The sequence below is a fragment of the Phaethon aethereus genome (assembly GCF_964289735.1).
Source record: "Phaethon aethereus genome assembly, chromosome: 14".
In the NCBI taxonomy this organism is placed as follows: Eukaryota; Metazoa; Chordata; class Aves; order Phaethontiformes; family Phaethontidae; genus Phaethon; species Phaethon aethereus.
The window spans coordinates 18,878,831-18,900,124 of NC_138590.1; the positions used below are offsets into that span (position 1 = coordinate 18,878,831).

General features: G+C 44.6%; 1 protein-coding gene across 1 annotated transcript in view; it reads left to right on the top strand.

Annotated features, from left to right (window-relative positions):
• The window catches only part of FSTL4 (follistatin like 4), a gene marked incomplete at its 5' end in the record, with an annotated part of 234,488 nt that overhangs the window by 173,520 nt on the left and 39,674 nt on the right, over positions 1 to 21,294 (top strand). The gene's annotated exons all lie outside the window — the stretch shown is intronic.

The window sequence follows — 21,294 nt, forward strand, 5'->3', positions numbered from 1 at the left end:
GAACACGGACCCTTCCCACAATACGTACTGGTAATCGCTTGGTATGACTGTGGATCTATGGATAGCGTATAATAATACTGAAAATGTTAGCTTCTGTTGTACTGAAACAGGGAGCACAATGCTGGCTAAAGCTACCTTCACTCTAGCAGGGAGACAAAAAGATGTCAGGTTTCCTCAGGCTTATGAAATATTTATTTTCTTTTATTGCATTTTGTAATGGAAAACATGACTTTTATTTACAGAAAGCTGATGCAAGTATGTCCCGAGGCACCCGTTCTTCATCCCACCTAATCCTGGACATCTAACTGAGGCACTTAAATTAATACCTGTGTTACTTTGGGCTTTCGCTACCTTCACTAGTCAGACACAGGTACCTCTGGCTTTCTGTTAAGTGCAGAGGGGATCTCCAGTTTCAAAGTCCTAACTTACAGACCACATGTACAGGAGTCATCTACTCTGTTGGCTTGGATAGTGTCATTTTGGTGTATTATAAAAAATAACATACGTAGGCAGAATGAGTCGTGACAGGGGAATAGAAAGTTTTGAGGACATCGTTATGGGCAGGATGGGGAGGAGCTGGAGCAGGACTGGAGGAGAGAGCCGAGAAGCAGGACCTAAGGGACAGCTATCCCAGAGGATAGGAGCAGCCTTGGACAAGATCTGGCAGATAATTGGGCCTTATTTTCAGGAGAGCATTGGCTTGCCTGATTTTTTTCTGGTTGTCTTTTCCTTCCATAGAGCTGCAGTTGTGGGGGTCATATCATTTTCATCCCATACGTCAGGCAGCTGGACATGCAGTCATGACATGGTGGCCGCCTTCTCGTTTTCTAACATTCCTCTCCTCCACTCCAAGTTAGTGCAGATGTCCTCGTTGCCTGCGATGCAGACAGAAAGGACCAGCGCATGACAGAGCCGTGAAAGGTTTTGCAGAGAGTAGGAATCGTGATGGGAAAGGCTCCGGGGTGGAAGTGGCGCAGATGAGTGGAGCAGAAGGTGGCACTGGCCACTGTGACGTGGAGCTGCAGACGAGGAGCTTTCAGAGGCAGCTAATGATGCAGACACTGCAGGTTTTTTAATGCTTCAGTTGGGAAATTCCTACCATTAACAAGACATTTGTCTTAATGACAGGCTTATTTTAGAAAACGTTCAGAGCTAATAACTATACTCAATAATGATAGTGAACATCATTGAGTTTTCCCCATTCACCTGTAAAGGATTGTAAAAGACTTCTATCCTACTGCCAATAGAGTCTTCTGCAAGCTATATACTCTGCTGCTCAGCGCCTCTAGACCCACCTTCTTACCAAGGCTAGCAGGGAAACGATACTTGAGAAGGTGCTGGTTCACAAAACAAGGAGGAGTTATGGAAAGAAAGGATACTTAAGGTTTTTCCCATTACAAATGAAGCAAGTGTGATCTGTAATGGCAATCTGTTACATGAAGAGCAGAGAGTAATATTCCTTATTTCTGTTCTCAAGAGCAGTGGGTATTTAAGCACGTGGTATTTGTTCTCCAGGACAGATTTACATGGGTTTAAGTATCCTTTCAGGAAGGGGATCGTGGCTCCACTACTCTTTTTCTAGGATCAGCTCCCAGCCATGGTTCAAGGTTGGTGCAAGTCCCCTGCCCCGTCTCTCCCCCTCACCCCCAAGCGGTGGGAAATAAAGCCTTCAACGTGAACTGGGGTTGGGGAGCTCCCTGCTCTCCAGGTAGGGGGAACTTTCATTTGGGTCCAGGGAAGGACATTTGCATTTGTATTTTTAGAGCAAACTGACTTTCTACAAAGTCAGTAGAGATGGTCCCTTGAGCTATGGAATTTGCTCCTGATTCAGAGACAATTTTCTTGTCCTTTCAATTTATTTTCTAGCCTTCCCTTTGGAAACAAGCCAGTGCTCTGTCCATATTCATGACTTCACTTAATTGCCTGAAAAAAATATTTTTTAAGATCTATTTGTTTTATTTTATGAAGCTGCTCTGAGTTCTCCAGTCTGACCATATTTCGTTATTATAGCACTCTCTTATTCTTTGCAAGTGTGGCAATATATCAGTATTATCAGGTCGTCAGTCCTTTCACATTTTGAAAGCTTCAGTGGGTAATTCCAGTATTTTCCTCTTAAATTAGTGAGGACTTTTATTTATGCTGTACCCCCAACCTTTCAGGTCTTGATCTGCTCCTGGGGCTGCAGTATTGGTTTCACAGGGTAGTGACACTGTGCTCCTCGCCACGACCACCTAGGTACAGTAAGCAAGAAGAGAAGTCACAAAGTTTTTTTTTGTTTTCTCGTGCCATAGTAGCTTTGCTCTGATTTTCTTACTGAGCACTAAAAGGTAGTCTCAGCAGTTTCTGTTAAAAATTAATAAATTAACGCTCAAGTCCTGTTGAGTGTGGCACATGACTGCAGCAATTAGCAGCTGCTTCCTCGAGAGGTTCTCTGCTCAATTATTTCGTGTTTCTCTATGCTGATCAGCAGCTGATTTCTGCAGCTGTGGTTCCTTGTGTCATGCAAAACTTCTGGAAGACAGCTCTAGCCTTCCTTATGGTTTACTCTGCTTCTAGACTTAGGGAAGCCTCTTGACCTCTGTGGTTTTCTGTTGCACAGAGAAGGGGCCAAGCTTGCCCCAACTCCAGCATGGACTATGTAGCCCCAAATTTTCAAAGGAGTTTGCCCTTAGCTGGCAAATGCGTTCCCTCCTCCCTCCCTTCTCCCGCCGAGGAGGGCTCTCCCTGGGCCAGCACTGGCCATGGCTCCTTTCATGGTTTGTGAATCCAAGGACCCCGAGGGAGCTGCAGCACCTCTGTGGGAAGCAGTGTGGCCATGAAGGCATACGCACAGGCTGCCGTGTCCTGCAAAAGCGGTCATTAAAGCATCTGGAGCACAGGAGCTCCTGCGATAAATACAGCCGAAGAATTTAAGTATTACCTTGAGGATTACTGTACCGTCTGATTTAATTCTTCTGGCATTTTACTGACAGATGAAAGACAAAAGTGATTCTGTTAAGAAGCCCTGCACTTGCTCAGAAATGCTGCAGCTGAAGCTTTTTAAAGGATCATTATTCAACCTGTTGCATGCAACGCTGTACAGCCATCATACCCTTTGCTAGCCCGCAAACATCTTCTCTAAACCTTTGAACCAATGATTTTTATGATATGTCATGTCATTTCTATAGCAAAACTTGCTCCACAAATGATCTTAGCATGAATTAGTCAGAAGAAAATGTTGTAAACACCTCATTTAGTATAAACACTAGACCCTGAGCACTGGCGTGACTTGGTTGTAGAGGCTCAGACATGGTCTGATGTCTTGGAAAAAATGGCACTGTCTGTGGGTCCGCGTAGCCCCTCCTGCAGTGAAACCCAGCTGAACTGAACCGGTTTGGCCTGATTCATATACATGCCTGCATCTGAATGTTATGCCACTGTAAAACAAGATACTAGGGGATAAAACTTTAAAGGTTGGTAATAAAAAGGTAATAAATGGGGATATACAATAGGCTGATGGGAAACTTCATTTATTTCCCTAAGTTACGGATGACCTCATAACTCATGAGTGGTAGAGCGAGGCGGAGTTATGAAAGTCATGAAAGGTCATCAATAACAAGTGGAAATAAATGAGTTTGTCCATTATATTTTCTGTTTGCATGTATTGCCCAATGATAAATGTGACAGCGATGTCAGGGTGATGAGGCTGGGAGGGAGCCCGGGAGGAGGAGAGCACTCCGCAGCAGTGCTGCTGGGACCCCAGCCCTGACCTGCATGGGGGGCACCCTGCCTAGGACATGAGGCCATCTTCTCCATCAAAAATGGGCATTGAAGAAAAGCTTCTAGCTGCAGTAGAAAAGAGGCAAGGAAGATGCCAGAACAGCTGAGGAGGTGACTTCTTGTCTTGGTCCCATAGGCACCATTGCCATGGGGTAGCACACCCTGTTTTGCTCTTGGGGGTGAGGGTGGGGGGTAGCTGGCGCAGGTCTCAAGAGCACATGCAAAAGCTGAGCAAGGATCAAAAGACTCCAGCAATACCGGCTCAGATGACTTATCATGTAACGTAACAGCATGAAGGTGCAGAAAGTCTTTTGATGATGACATTTCTTGTGGTGGTAGGCTGTTAATTCAGTGGCCGTCAGGTATTTTAATCCATCCCCCAGTCTCCTCTCAGACTGTTTTTTCAGGTTCAATGGTAACTGTCCCCACTCTGCCCTTCTGCAAACCCCTGCAGAAGCCAAGGTCAAAACAAGGCATGACAACCACTGGAAACTCAAACCTTGCTCACATTTCAAGACGAGCACTCCAAGAAGGCAGCTGTGTGTACTTAGCTATTCCACCCATAATGGGATTATAAAGTAATCTCAGAGAGGCCTGAAGAGTAACCTTGGGAAATAAGGCGTGTGACTGTTTCTGGTTCAGATACGCTGTGTAACTGCAGCTAAGTAACGTCTGTCTCTGCTTCAGCTCACCATCTGTAAAGCAAGGTTTTTTACGTTCTTTCCATCAAGGAATATTACTGGGGAGAGAAAAAAACCCAACTATGAATTGTGCAGATATTCTCATCCTGGAGAGCCAGCCACAGAGCAGTACTCGAATGCAAAGTCACTAGAGGAAACTAAAAGAACAGTATCTTGATGAGTCAGTTAAAGAGCCAACACTCTTCCTGCTGACAGAGTATTGAACTTCAAAATTTGGTTAGAAGGCACTGTTTTGCTGACAGTACTGTCTTTCAAAGGACATGCAAAATCAACACCTGACCATCTGTAGTCATTTAAGATTCACCCATAACATTTTTTATAACAGAGTGGTTGTTGTTAACCTTGACATCCTGGACAAATGCCAGCTTCTCCCACTCCATATTAGTCATCAAACATAAACTACTTGCATCCTCTTCTGTCATGAAATACCCTTTTGAGTTCTTGGACATTTGCTGCATTTCATGCCTCAAGAGCAAGTGCGGGTTTGCGCCTCCCACTGTAAGTTGCAGCAAACTGTAAGCTTCAGTGATAGGGTCCACGTAGTGCTGGAGTGAGGCCACTTCAGACTGAAAGTCTTCCCAAGACTGTGTTCACAAGAGACCATCCTATGCAGGCTTTTCCTCTAGTGCACCAGCAGTGCGCATGACAGCCAGGCTTCTCCTCGGGGTGGTCTTCGAGGACATATGTGGCTGGTGTGCAGACCCCTTGTGCCATATATTAATGGGAGACTAGGAAGGAGGGATCTCCTGACTTTTACCTTCCAATCTCTGTAACCCGACAGGAGATAAGCATGCTTTTTCCTGAAACATGTAGCATAAATTTCAATGATTAGTTTACACCCTTGGGTATTGCTAAGTGAAGAAGCTGGGAAAAATAGTTTAAGCAAGTTTTCCCACTGCAGTAGGCAATATTACAAAAGATGTGAAATATTTCTATGCCTCCTTGCTTGAAAATATCGGGGAGCACTGATTTACCTGGTTTAGTGTCCTTGGCTTTTCTCCTTCCTTCAATCACTATTATCTGTAACTTGGGAATAAAGGCTCCATTCAGTCTGAAAGGAGCAGTTCTGCAGTGGTTTATGAATGCTTTGTTTGCTCAAACATGTGAAATATATTACTCTGAATCATTAAAAGCTTTTTTCACAATATGTCCCTGACTTCACTACTTCATCCTTGACATTTCCTATATAAGCATTGCTCTTGATTTATACTGAGAGTTAATGATTTGCAGTGCATGAAGTATAATGAGATAGCCACGGCTTCCAAGGGGGGATTTAGGTATACAGGTATAGCTTTCACCTGGGGCAAGCCAGACCCTGAGACACCACCGATGCACTTCAGAGTCAGGTGCGGTCGGTGGCTTGCTGCAGGGGGACAGCCACAGCACAAGGGGAGCCGGATCACTTCAGAGCACGCTTGAATAGTTACAGGACTTCACCCTATACTTCTGCTCCGGCGTATTTGGCGAGGTTTATCAAGCATTGCCCGCAGCCCTTGCTGTGCTGTGAGCCTATGCAGTGAGCCAACTGACCACTGCTTTGCAGAGGGTCTGAAGGATTTTTCCTGAAAAGTTCATATTGCCCATGGTTGGAGGTGAGGTTTGCCTTACTCGGCGGCAGCGCTGAGCACTGCCGTCCTCTGCTCTTAATGAAACGGGGGTGGAAAATTACAGTCCTCCTTGATCTGAGCGGGACTGCAAGAGCGGTGTCTCTTGCCTTTTGGCATTAGTTGGAGGCATTTTCATTCGTGGGACGCCCTTTTTATGGGATCAGAGGCAATCTTCTCAATTCCACATGTTGGCATTTTGCTGTCTTGCTCAACGTAGGCTTAGTGAGGGGAAGGGAGAAAATAGTAGAAGATAAAAGAAATTAGAAGTTTGGCAAAAGATGAGGCGTAACTGTAAGACAAATGAAAGCATATTTGTGTCATCTGGTTCAAATAGCATAATTTAGCTAATGCTTATTAAATTCCTTCCACCTAGGATTAGCCACTGCCAGAAACACTCACTCATGCACCTGGGGTCTTGCCAGAGACAGAGAAATCCCAAATACTTGTAGCTGAGTTGGTCACCATAGTGAAAATATCTGAAAACAGAATTCAGGGATAAGACATAAACAATCTTCCCACAATAATTTATGACATTTTTTGTTTTGGCAGTACTACTCACGAGCAGGGAGACAAGGTTTGCACTGCTCAACACAAGACATTTTATCTAGCCGCGCCTTGGTTTCCCATGCTGTCTTCTGGCACTGTTGCATATTTCCATTGCAGCTCTCTAGGGCAGGAACTGGCTTTCTAGTATATGTTTGAACAAAACTTTGACCCGGGAGTCCCTGATCATGGTTGGGCCCTTTTGGTGGGCTGTACATAGCCATATACAGACCACATCAAACCTTGTCAGGCATCATGTCTGGTGCTGCAAGAGTGCTGGGACTAACTAAATAAAAGCTCCATAAAGTACCATTAATTGTTTACCCAAATGAATAAAAATGCAGCTGAGACAATTAAAAATGTAGTATTTGAGATTACTTTGAACAGATATAAGCCACAAAGGACTATACATCAATTAAAGTACTGCAGAAGGCTTTTCACTGAATGCCCTGCAGGTATGTGTTATAACTTAGGGAATGAATGTCATGTTACGTTTGTGAAAATAATTTCATTATCAAAGCCATGATTTACACAATGGATAAAATATACTGGCATGCAGAAGCCAACCACTGATCTTATTAATACTTGTGTTGGCTGCAGGTTTTACATTGGAAATTTCTAACTTTGACATACCACCACGGGCAGTAGCTACCCTTTAGTACTGTTTTCTGTGGTTTTCCTATCACAGAGGTATTATTTAGGTAAGATATTAACAAAAGCAATTGAGCCATCAGTGCTGATGTTCTGCGCAAGATAGTGGCTTTTTATGATGTACTAATTTGTATCTGACCTTTGGTGAGTGAATGAATATATTTTGGAAGTTGTTTCTGCATCTCTGCATAGCCGCATAAAATAGAGGGGGAGGAAGGTCTGGCTGGAGCAGGCGAAGGCGGCTCTTGTTCAGGGAGGGTCACCGCTTTAACCACTTTGTGATCATGGTGGTGGTGTGACGTGCACATGGACTTGTAGCCTGAGAGAATGTCTGGGTTTTTCTTCACGTTAAGTGTGAATTGTTTCTGGGAAAAACAGAGCATCTGGTTGATAATATTTGTGATGAGCGCTGTGCTAAAGATCTTAAAAGAAACTATCCTCAGATTCTTGATGTGATGAATATTGTTATTTGTGGCACTTGGCATATGGTGGCTATGCTGGCAAATAATTTAGCATTAAACAAGCTTCCATTTGGCCCATTCGATTTCTGGGCTGTTGTAGATTAAATATATGTTTAAAGATTGTGTTTGTACTTAAGTTATAGACTTAACCAGCAATAATTCATTATATATAGCGCAATGTGCATTCCTCAAATGTTCAGTGTATTGGGCTGATTTTAATTTGTGATCATTAAATGTAAACAAGGCATGTACCTACCGCAACCAGCCTAAAAAGTCAATATTTAACAGCCATTACCAAAATAGTGATATCTAAGATTGTATTCCGTTAGTACAAAAGAAACCTCCGCGTTGTGGTCCGTAATCACCTGTATAAGGGGGAGATAATGGGGAGCACAGAGCCATTTAATATCACATGCAAAGAGATAATGAGGTAGAGTCAGTGGAAATTAAAAAGGGAACAATTAAAGGAAGGGAGGAAGACTGTTTTCATAGGAAGAAGGAATGGAAATGTCCTCATTAATTTAAATACTGTTGGTTGGAGTGGATGACCAAGAATGTGTTGCAGCAGGTTGGCGTGGCAGAAGAGCAGAGATGGGCTGAGGGCTGTAGGGCTAGAAGCAGACCAAGCGGGGCCAAGCTTTACGGTGCAAGCTTAGGTGTAGTTTGCACGGACTTGCAAAGGGGAAATACTTCTCAGGTTTCGCAGAGAAATTCCTGGGGTGAGAAGCGTGGGGGCCGTCCCTGCAGAGCCTGGAGCAGGACCATGCCATGTTTTGGCCCCATCAGCCTGTGCCAGGCCCAGGAGGTGTGGAGATGGCAGATGTCGAATCTGGAGGCGATGGGAAGAGCTGTGCCTGTGCCCACAGGGAAGGGAGACTGGGACCAGCCCTCCATGGGGCGGCTGGAGCTCGGCAGGGATGGGAGGTCTCGGCCAGGTCAGAGCTGGGAGCAGGCTGGAACTGGGCAGAAATGAGGCGGAGCAGCTAAAAAGTACTTTGTGCCAAATAATGCCTCTCTGAGGCCTCACAACTCACTGAAAGCAAACATGTCCAAGGTGCTCACGAGCATTTCTGCAGCAGATTTAACGGTGAAGGGTATTACAGAAAAATCCAGGGAGAAATGAATCATTTCTGCCTCCAGAGCTACATTTGAATAGTTGAAAATAAGGTTGAGGATATAAGATAAGAAATACATAATATTGAATAGCCGCTCTCTAAATAAGCCCCGTCTGTTCTGTGCAAAAATAACATACGCTGACGGAATTAAGAAGGGCGCGCGTGCGACCCAAGCGATGCAGGCTGTCTCCGCTCTCCTTTCCTGCAGTTACTTCCCTTTGCAACCTGAATGTTTGTCTAATGCCAGGGGGTTTTATGTGACATAAGACTCTTAAGCCTGAATGATAAAGAATAGCTTCTAGAAATCATTTTGCTCTGCAGATTTAAAAGTTTCAAGAAGCTCGTGTCAGTTGGTACACAAAGTATGACGGGCCACATTTGATTTTGCCAGCATATCTTGCTTTTCAATATGCCTTTTAATATGATAGTCTGGATGATTTGTTTTTCCTGTTACTTTCAAGGATGCAGCATTTATCATTCTTGTATTACTGGAATTTAAGTTTCTCACAGCAGTAGCTGCAAATCTCTGCTTCAAAATATTTTTGTGTAATTAAATTGCAGTTTTATATGTGGATTTTATCTGTGAATCTTTAAGGGTTTTTAATGAGAAATCCAGAGAGACAACACGGTTGTGGGTAATGTGAGGCCCCTATTACCACGGTTGCTGAGAAATCTTTTCAAACGTGTTATTCCTAGAATGGCCTGGAGAGGTCTTTCCCATGGGGGGAACTGAGGCAGAGCAGGGGTCACTGTCTTTCTGGGTGAGGACTTAAATCTGCTTCCTCTGCCATCACCACCTCACATCCCCATCCCCGGAGCTCTCTGCAGAGGTTTCCACTCCACCAGAGAAGCCGCCTCGGTGGCCATGTGAAGCCTGTTCTTACCCCTTCCCTGCTGGTCCCTTCCAAACCGTCTGTTGTCCATCCCGCAACTCCCCGTGGAGACTAAACCCAGGGGAATGCCGAGCTACGCCAGCTTTGAACTGCTGATTCAAAATGTTATTCAAAAGTCCCAGCTGCCTGCCAGGCATCGTGCAGGAGCGCTGATGGATTACCCATCCCTTTCTGTGCCGTTGTTAAAAAGCTCTTATCTGCAGGGGATTCGGCTTGAAAAGGTTTAACCGGGAGAAAACCTGCCCACAACAATAGATGTGCTGATAGCATGAACCAGGGGATTTTCTTTAGGTACTGTTCTTTGCTCTCCGGTTTCCCTTCACCCTTCTCTCCAGAAGGAAATGTTATTTAATTACCTGTTTCTTTGCAAATCGCTGCTGTTCATCTGCACATTTCTGACTTTCTCCTAAACTTTAGTTAGGTCGTTTTGAATATGGGAAGGACGTGGACAAGGGTGCTGATGCAGAAGTTTTTACCAACTAATGTATTTTTAAAATACAAGATGGATTTACCTGGATAAATGCTGCTGCAGAGCAACCTTGCTGTAACCTTGCACAGTCCCCCCAGCCAAATTTGCACCGTTTGTACCAGCTCCAGAGCTATATATCACGGCAGCGTGCATTAAATTGGTCCAAAGCCTCACCCTCCGAGGCCGGACCGGCAGCCCCAGCATCGGGATGAGGAGAAAGACATCCTCAAGATGCGCATTCAGCTGAGCCCCCGCATAGCTGGAGTCTTTATGTCCATAATCCTGCTTTGCAGCCCGGGAGGCCCTGTTTCTGAACGACACAGCGCAAGTCCCACACCAGGCAGGGCATAAATATCTGGGTATGCCCTATAGCCCCTCGCTGCTTCTTGCGTTGTTTTTTTTCCCTGCTTATGTAACTACAATTGACAAATTAAATGTGTTCTGATTTTACACTGCTGGCCTGGGACCTGGGAAGCTGTTTGTAAGGAAAATCACCAAAAGCCTTGGAGAGAGACTGAACTCTGACTTCAGTGAGGCAAAACCCAAATGGGCAATGGCTGGAGTGGAAGGTGAAGGTGGGGGATGGAATAACTCAGGTTCTGGCTTGGGATGGCGTGATCACAGGAAAGCAGATTCCTTGCATTTATTAAGTATCCTGAACGTAGCTACAGTCAGAAAAGATGCAAAATCCGTATAATCACCACGGCTGAATTTGCAGTCACCCATCGAAAGAGCAATGAAAGCTCCATGAAAAATATTACTAATTCTTATTTACAGCTCGAAAGGTATACTATCACTGATTCAATTGTTTATGAACGCAGTAAATGTGGGAATATGAAAGAAAGAAATACACCTGATTTTAAATGCTTGGGGTATTTTTTAGAAACCCTTAATGTGGTGTTCAAAAGCAGTGTCGGGCTTTTTCCTAGGCTCCTTGTTTCCTGGTTCATGCATTTTTCAGTGTATTGCATTCGTTGCATAGTGCTGGCCAAGAACTCAATAGTAAAATGAAGGGAGAGTGAGGGTTTGGAGCAGTTCAGTGCAGCCATTTTTGATGTCTCAGTGGTTTTAAACTATATGTGAATGCTTCTTGAACCCCAAATATCCTGTGGCATGACTTGTCTCTATTTTCAAAGTAATTTACGTATATATTACAGCAGTTCCCACAAGTCATGCTGGACTTAATGGTCTGACAGTATTTCAGTGATAAACCCTAGGGGTTTATAGAGCAGCCATAAAAATTCACTCCAGGGAGAAACTTGGCATGCCAGATCCTCCACCAGAAGCTATCTTTTTCTGCCTTAAATCAGGTATAAATCAGTTCAGCTGCTGTAACTTACAGAAGTTACAAAAAAAAGTTTAGTGGTTTCATATGTTTTTTGGTCCTCTGAAACTCTGAAATACCGTAGTTTAAATGTAGATAGTGGCTGTTCTTAAAAGTTTCATTGCTTTCAAAGAACCTGCCCATACTAAAGAGTTCTCCATTTCAAAGCCAAGGAATTTCTGAAGGACTGGGAAAAACTTTTAAATTCCTAGAAGTGTTGAAATAAACCTTTCTATTGGGTCTGCATGGCCAGGGTTTGGTAGCGGGGGCTGCAGGGGCGGCTTCTCTGAGAAGCTGCCAGAAGCTTCCCCCATGGCCGCTAGAGCCAATGCCCGCGGCTCCAAGACAGACCCGCCGGGGGCCAAGATCAGGACAGGGAGAGGCTGCTCAGCAATTACTATCACAGGCAAAACAGACTCAACTTGGGAAATGAGTTTAACATATTACCAATCAAATCAGAGTAGGGTAATGAGAACTAAAATCAAATTGTAAAACACCTTCCCCCCACCCCTCCCTTCTCCCGGGCTCAACTTCGCCCCCGATTTCTCTCCCTCCTCCCCCTGAGCGGTGCAGGGGGACGGGGAATGGGGGTTGTGGTCAGCCCATCACACACCGTCTCTCCCGCTCCTTCCTCCTCAGGGGAGGACTCCTCACACTCTGCCCCTGCTCCAGCCTGGGGTCCCTCCCATGGGAGACCGTCCTCCATGGACTTCTCCAGCATGAGGCCTTCCCACGGGCTGCAGTTCTTCATGAGCTGCTCCAGCCCGGGTCCCCCCACGGGTGCCATCCTTCAGGAACAGGCTGCTCCAGCCTGGGTCCCCCCACGGGTGCCATCCTTCAGGAACAGGCTGCTCCAGCCCAGGTCCCCCCGCGGGTGCCGTCCTTCAGGAACAGGCTGCTCCAGCCCGGGTCCCCCCACAGGTGACGTCCTTCAGGAACAGGCTGCTCCAGCCTGGCCCCCGCGGGGTCCCAGGTCCTGCCAGCAAACCTGCTCCAGCCGGGGGTCCTCTCTCTCCCCACAGGGCCACGGGCCCTGCCAGGAGCCGGCCCCAGCGCGGGCTGCCCACGGGGTCACGGCCTCCTTCGGGCATCCCCCTGCTCCGGCGTGGGGCCCTGCCGGGGTGCGGGTGCAGATCTGCTCCCCCGTGGAGCTCCATGGCTGCAGGGGCACAGCCGGCCTCCCCGGGGGCTTCCCCCGGGGCTGCTGGGGACCCTCTGCTCCGGTGCCCGGAGCCCTCCTGCCCCGAGCTGGGGGCTGCAGGGCTGTTTCCACGCACTCTCACTCCTCTCTCCAGCTGCTGGTGTTGAGCAGGTTTTTTCCTCCCTTCTTAACTCCGTTCCCCCAGAGGCGCTGCCCCCGCCGCTGACGGGCTCAGCCTTGGCCCTGGCGCGTCCATCTTGGAGCCGCGGGCACCGGCTCCACCGGCCATGGGGGAAGCTTCTGGCAGCTTCTCAGAGAAGCCGCCCCTGCAGCCCCCGCTACCAAACCCTGGCCACGCAGACCCAGGACATCCTTGTACAAGAGACAAGCGTTGCTTTTGTGGCAGGGAAACAACTGACGCTAGTTATTTCTTTCAGTTCCAGGAGGACTGAGTGTAGAGTGAAAAACACGGAGAGCAGCTGTAACACCTCTTCATCTGTCCCAAAAAACATAATATTCTTTTTTTCCTGTGCTTTGAATGAGAGATTTTAATACTGCTCTCCCATAGTTATTTGGAGAGTATGTATACTACAGCATATAGTATATACATAGTGTGTATTTGTATACATAGTATACTGTTTTATGTCTTTGACTCTTCTTAAGAAAAAGAGATAAGTCTTTTGAGTCCCATGTTTAACTGTCATGACCACCAGAAGTAATTACGAGAGCCTATTAGACCATTAGCAATTTTACTTCTCAGATTAACAAATTGACTGGGAAAATGCACGGCTGTTACAATCTAGGCAGGACGCTGTTGACACAACATGGGAATATTTTATCAGAAATTAATCATATCAACATTGCTCTCAATCTGTGGGAAATAGGAATTTAAAATAAAAACAAATGCATTTATGTAAACTATTCTCTAAAATAGACTGCTTACGCCTATTTACATAATGAATCCATCACTTATCACCCTCAGGAGATTAGATAATTAAGCGCTGAACAACTTATATTTATTCATGTACTTTCAAGAATGAATGAATTATCCTGTTCTGCACAAACTAAATATTCTCCCTCTGATTAGTAACAAGAGGGCAGTGATGGGATTTTATGATGGAAAGTGTGTTGCTTGTTTTCTTTAAAAAAGAAAAAAGAGAAAAGAAATTGATCTTTAGAATACAGTACATACAGAAGCTGTGTTTGGTTAAAAGCCAATATAAATTATTTTCAGCAAATTTATTAGCTATGTGAATGTGCTTGATATAGATTCGTATGAGAAAGCTGGGCTTCTTTTCTTGAATGTGTATGATTCTTTTGAAGGAATTTGTGTATAATTTAGAGAAAAATCTAAGCAGCTGTTTGAGCAGAGGTTGCCTCTCCAGATGCAGATGTTTCCAGTGCAGGTGGCTCTATTGGAGTTACTCACCTGAAGTTTCTCTATAGTCAGTGTGAGAAATTCCCTTCCTTGGGAGCAAATCACCTCATCCCACGACATGGCCAAGCTAAGCATGATGACCCAGGACCCCACATGGACTCTGGAGAGGATTTGAGACACTGGCTTGGAGGTGGCACCAGCCTCCAGATCTCTGAAGTTCAGGAGGTCTGAATCCATCCTCGCAGAGTCGGGCAAGCGATGTCCTCAGTTGCTCTCGAATCCAACAGCTGGAAATGACGCTCATCCTCCCCTGGGGGCATTTCTTCACTCTTCCAGAGGGTTCAGGGGAATATGCAGGTTTTTCCTAGGAGCAAGGGCAGCTTGCTCTGCATGTGAAGTCCTAATCCCTCTTTAGTTAGAAGCTGGACCAGACTCTGATTTAAGATTTTTTTTTTTCTTCCTTCAAGTTAAGCTTTTTTTTGTTTGGCATAGTCTCATTATCTAAATAATCAACGACTTTGAGCCACCTACACTAGTGAAAGACACCACTGTCCATGGCGGGGAGGGGGGTGGACTAGATGATCTTTGAAGGTGCCTTCCAACCCAAAACGTTCCATGATATGTGACTGATAGTGTATTGTGGACACACAAAAGGTCTCAGTTGCTGAAGCAAAGTAAAAGGTATTGTAATATTTCATCGTTATAATAGCTGCTTTTCTCTTGCATTTAACCTAAAAGTCGTGATCACACAGACTAGAAGAGTTGTTCAACTTGACAGGGATGAGAGACGGGGTCTTGTCCTCTGGTGCCACGCCAGAGCTGAATATCGCTGCTGATTTGCACACATTTATTCTGAATTCCACGACAAGACAGGTTTTAGCTTTCAGTGCAAGGTTGTGTCCTACCTCAGGGAGTCATAGCCTGTGGCCTTCAGCAGTAATGACAGAAAAGGACTTGAGGTACTAAATTCTTTCATACTGCTAGAAATACGATTATGCCTTTTTATGACTTAGAAAACAGCATTATTAATTTAGTAGATAATTTACAATAAAATACTTCCTGAAGTATCGTGCCCAAGGTCCTGAGGATTTATAAATTATATTATGAACTTGAATTATTGCAGTCACCAAATAAAGCTGAGATATGAACATTTCTACTTAGTTTTAGAAATCATTTTATTATTCACATTAATTAAGCTTACAAGCCTTTGAGGAATGCTGCATTGTGGTATATCTCTTTTGGAGGAAACCCAGACTCCTAGGATGTCCCACATAGGCCAGCTGGGCAGTTGTGGGTCACACCAAAGGTAGCCAGAGGCACAGGCAGCTCTTGATGGTGTTTTTCACAGGTTAGAAAGCCAGAAGCCTCATCCCGATCACCTGCTCTGAACTGATGCAGGAGCTCTAGGAGTTCTCTGAGTTAATTAATTGTGAACAACTTTAATCACGTTCATTAACAGCTCTAATGTTGTTAATTAATAACATAAACATTTTTAGTAGCATGACTGGCTTTCCTGTAAGTCTACGTTGGTGTTCAGAAAATGGAGTTTTCTTTTGGGGCTGGGTGATGGATAGTCCTTTCACCTGGCACTGGACAGGTGAGAAGACAGCAAATACTTCTAGGTAAGACGGGCTTGTTGAACCTTAATAACCACCATGGCAATATTTCTTCGGAGATGGTCCTAAAAACAGCCAATGTGACAGGTTTGCAAAGGCATGCAAACCCAGGGTGATTTGTGTACTGAGGTTTTTATTAATTCATTTATTTGGTCCACAGAGTAGGGTAGAAACTAAATCACAGCGTATTTTGCAAACATCCTAATGTTAGTACAAGTAATTTATAAGCGTATTATACAGTGCTTTACAGATTCAGACCCACTGTGAACTGCCCTTCATTTCTTTTAATCTCTCACTGCAGTGACTAATTAGATGACCATATCTCTTCCCAGGGTCTCCCAAACAGTATCACCAGAGTCACTCTTTGGCTGGCCAAATCTCATGTTCAATTGCGTGTTTATAAATACATCTCACATATAAGACGGTCATTTAAAATCCATTAGCTGCAGTCGACTCAGATTTAATAGGGTCTTAAATTGCTCTCCCCTCTCTATGCAAAGCCAAATACATCCCATCAAAATTATTGGGGGAAAAATAATTATAAAAGGTATATCCTGATTTTTTCCCTCTTATCCATTAATTGTTTTCATTTTCTTGATTCAGTTAGCTCCTCACCTGAGAATGTATTCAGATAGCAAAGAGTCTATCTGTCTATTGAAAGAAATGTTAAAATCACCATTGACCTTCATGCTGCAATATTGGGCCACAAGGCAATAAACAGATTGTACTAATGCAATGCAGTGGATAAACACAGCTGGAGGACTTGGGGAATTGAGTGGAGGCTAAAGTTTGCATCCCATTAAATCAATCCTGTCTTGAACCATTGCTGAAGAAACATGATGCATTTAGGACTGCGTTACCCGTGCTTCAGTTCACAAACAAAAGGTCTCTGCTCAGGAGCATTAATTTTGGGGTGAGGATCTGTGCTTGAGACTTTCTTTGAAAGTCATCCTCCCATTGCTTCAAACGAGGCTACGTCTCTGTTCATTGTCTCCCCACTGAGAGCAAGTTACAGGATTAAAAAAGTCATTTGCTCCGTATTCTGTTTTAGCAAGGCAAGATATGTGTGAACAAATCTAACAACAATTAAAGGTGGCAACAATGTATTAAAAAGTATATTTTCTTTAGATTTAAGAGAAAAGATCTAATTAATGATATTAAGCACTTTTTAAAGTGTGAAATCTGTTTCTGTATGTAGTGTAGCATGAGCAAAGCAGGCAGGCAACCAACATTTGCTATGTAAATTATCTCCACGCAGTGCTAAATCAATGAGTTTTTCTCCGTAGATGCTCATTCCAGGTTGTTCCCTATAATGACCTCAATTATACATGTCTTCATTGTGAAATTATGATTGCCTTTGGCGGGCTGCAAATGACAGCAGAGAAAAAGATTTCCATGATAAAACAGCACAAGTAATACCTGCTCGCATTAGTATGCCCAGCTTGCAAAGGTGCAGTGCAACCCCGGCTTTGCACCTTAAGAAATAAAATTGGAGCAGAGGAGGGGCCAAGGAAAATGTTCGACAGTATCTTGACATTTTTAACAAGGAAAGGAATTAGTAAGACTTCACGTTCTCAAATGTGCTGCTGCGGGACCTGGTATTGCAAGAAATTTAACGTAAGAACATCCGAATGGCTACACCTGGGTCACCAAAGGTCCACGGTGCTTCGCAACCTCTCTCAGACTGGATGTAACAGCAGAGAGAAAAGGTGTGAGGGACAGGACCGGACGGTCCTTCCCCTCAGTAACCTCTTGGCAGCGGCCGCTGGCACGCAGGGAGCGATCCCTCACCCTCCTGAACAGGGAGGAAAGGTTTGAAGGTGGCACTGCCCTGATTCCTGGGGCTGCACAGTGTTCAGGGGCTGAACTGCTGTCATCACCGAAGAGTTTGTGGTGTCCTGGCCGCCTTTTACTGGCCTTGGTTTTGTTGTACCTTTGGCGCAATACCTGATGAAAGGTTGCTCCAGGACCTCTGATACACGGAGACATTGTTACACCCATTCCTTCTTAAAGGTGGTTATTACAAAGGCTCTACCCCTGTCTTGAACTATTAAAAGTTGAGTCAAAAATGATAGCATTCCATTCTCTGATGGCAGAGCAGTTGGCAGGAACCTTTTTTTATTTCCAGTTGGAATGGACTGAGGACTTACTTCAACTGAAATCCCAGAGAAGAGTACCAGGTTTGACATGACTCGATAAATATGATCAGCTAGGAATAATACTCGTTGAATCTGTTGAATATGGAAAGCTATTTAGTGTGCATCATCCTGCAGAATTTCCAAATGAACATTAAATTGCCAGATTTGAGGACCAAATTCCATTCCAGCCTGTGTTCTGCAACTGAGCGCACTTTCAGTATTACCCATTTATTCTGTTCGGTTTTATACGTGTGGTAAAAATCCTTTTATCTCCTAAAGGTTTTTAAAAATAAAATGAACAAGTGTTCAATACTTAATCTAGAGGCTCTACACAAAATCATTGTGGTGACTTGAATAATTCGTACGCATAATCCAACTAGCATCAGTGTGTCTGAGCTCTGTAGCTTCAGTACAAGATTCTGAGGTTTTAAAAAGATTTTTAGAAAGCCCAGCCCTAGCATCCTCTTAGTGAATCTCTGTTTCCTCCACAATACACCTGGCTGTGTAACAAAATCTTTTCTATTGATAGCACTAAAGCAATGACTAAAGCCACACAAAATAATCCTGTATTAGTAGAAAGGCTTTTAGATGTTAATAAGATGCCCTCAAACATACCCCACAGAAATACTTAAAAAAGGAGTGTGTTTGTATTGTTAAAGCGATCTGTGCTAATTACATGCTTTAATGTGAAAAATCATCTCTTGGCCTGGTATAGTTCATCCAGAATGGCAGCTATGCAAGGTGTCTTCTTGATTAAGAGTTAATGTATTTTTTATTACTGTGTTTCTAAAATGTAAAACCAAAGCCTCTTTAATGTCATTGGGAAGATGGGCAGGGAGCCTTAAATTCTACTGCAACAGAAGAGGCAAAAAATGTTGCTGAAGAGGGAGCTGATGGGAGCCATGAGCCAGGGAACTCCAGGCAGTGTGAGAAACAGCAGAGGGAATTAAGGAAAACAGCAGTAAGATGAAAAAACAATTCCCTTGTAAATGAATGACCCTCTATTTCATTCCTCCTCAAGAAAAGATGTCCTCATTAGCCCTACTCCATGCTACAAATTATTGTAATTATCAGTTCTTTATTCTGTCAAGTGCACTCCAAATATTTTATTCATAAAAAGGAGCTCTCTTTTATGCAGGAAATAACTACAGGGTCAGCCCCCGGGTGCTGTCTCCACGCTTTGGGCAGGAGGTGGATGAGGGTGGTGGATGGGACATCACCTCCCCTGTGGACCACTCTCCATGGCCTTGAACGGCCGCATCTTGGATCTGCTCCAGCAGGTACCCAGGGCGATGTGATTTAACGATGTGTTAGCCATTCCTCACGAACCTCCTCAGTGACCTCGGGTGGGTAATTGTCCTGGTTTTGGCTGGGATAGAGTTGGCTTTTCTTCCCGATGGCTGGTGTAGTGCTCTGTTTTGGATTTGGTGTGAGAATAACGTTGATAACACACTGATGTTTTTAGTTGTTGCTAAGTAGTTGTAGTGCTTATACTCAGTCAAAGGCTTTTCAGCTCGTCGTGCTCTGGCATCAGGGACGTGCACGAGGAGCTGGGAGGGGGCATGGCCAGGACAGCCGACCCAGCCTGGCAAAGGGGTATTCCCTACCAGGGAATGCCATGCCCAGTACATAAACTGGAGTTGGCCGGGGAGCGGGAGTCGCTGCTCGGGGACAAGCTATCAATCACCGGGTGGTGAGCAACTGTTGCGTTGTGCATCACTTGGTTTTGTATACTCCTTTATCAGTAATATTGTTATTATTGTTATCATTGTAGTTCCCTCTTCCTTTCCTATTCTATTAAACTGTTTTTATCTCAACCCACAAGTTTTTTTTCCGATTCTCTCCCTCAACCCACCAGGGATGGGAGGAGGCAGGCAAGCAGCTGTATGGTGCTTAGTTGCTGGCTGAGGCTAAACCACGACAGTAATGTTCTCCTACCCTTCCCATCCTCCTTTGTCTCTCCATTTGGATTTTAAGGTTTCAGTGGTAGAAACTGTTCGGTGGTCCGACTGTGTCAGGCCCTGTTCTCATTTAATGCCTATAGGAGCCACTGCAATGCAAATAATAGCAGTAAGTTGGTAAAACAATCTCATTTTTGATCAACCATATATGAAAACTATAGCTAAAACCAGCTTGTACTCTTTCTAAAATAGTCTCTAGGAATATTAAGTGGGAGAACAGCTAACTGCTGGCAAACACAACAGGTATTGATCTTTGCAGCCCTAAGCCTCAGATCTACAGTGGCGAATACAATCTGTGGCACATTCAATTAACTTCTCACTTAGGTGGAAGCAGCAGCAAGAGAAGGGATGCCGAGCTCTTTGGGTACTGCTGCACAAGCAGGTTTTGCACTAGGTGTTCACAATCAGTTGCTGGACTAGGGCACTGAAGTGAGTCCTTCCAGGCTTCCCAAGGCTGCTGAAAGGGACTGAATATTTTAGTGAACAGATTGAACAGATTTACTACTCAAGAGATGTTAAAGCAATTTTTCCATTAGAGGGTATGAAGACATGGAAAATGAAGCTTGAAAAAGTAGATGATGAGGTTTTTTTATTTTATTCCATGCATTTCCATAGTGTAAGCCCCATAAATGAGTGCAGGATTTTCCCACCAAAGCTGTTAACTTTTAAGGCAAAAGCACATCTTGAGCTGTGAACTGACATGATAAAAATGAGCGTTTGGATTCACCGAAAGTCAGCGCTTCTTCAGACGGCTGGAGGAAGGTGCACATAGCATTTAGATCTTACCAGTGCAGACACGCTGTAAGTGATACACGCTGTAAGTGATAACGCAGATCTTGTGCGGGTCGGAACGACAGAGATGAGAAGCCAGCAGGCAGGATGAAGAGTGCTTTTGCCAGCTGACGAGAGGGAGTAACCTGACCCCGTACGTCATTTTATAGCGTCAGCACTGCTTGAAGTGTTTTTTCCCGAAGCTCATGGCCTTGAGTGAGGCACCACGAGTGTCTTTGATCCTTGTTTTACCGCAGTTAATGCCAGTGGACACGAGGGAGGAGGGGCCCTGGGGACGGGAGAGGGTAGTTCATTCCCCAGCCCAAGTTTCTGAGTTGGCTGAAGCAGCGTGACACCAAAGTGCTGTGAACATTCCCTGTTCATCCCAGTGGGCCACTACCTTGAAAGACCAGTTTTCAGCATTCATATGCAATACAGTTTCAAGGCTTTCTTATTGCAGAGCCTGTGAATGAGAGTAAGCAAAAACCATCACGTGAATGATAGAACTGTGGGTGTAGGAGCTTTGGTGGTGCGGCGTGATTGCCCTGTTACTGGCTCACTGCTGCTGAAATGCTTAATGATGACAATCTGCACCCACAGTAATTCTGGTGTCAAAAGTCTTGCCTATCTGTGTGGCCACGCATGGCAAAATACGCAGATTCATCTTGTGAGCATTGGCCAGAAGGAAATGATGTGACGTTTCAGAGAGATGTTGGTGTCATTTTCAGTAAGGCTTGCTGCCTCAGGTGTTTCATTTGTGTGGTAG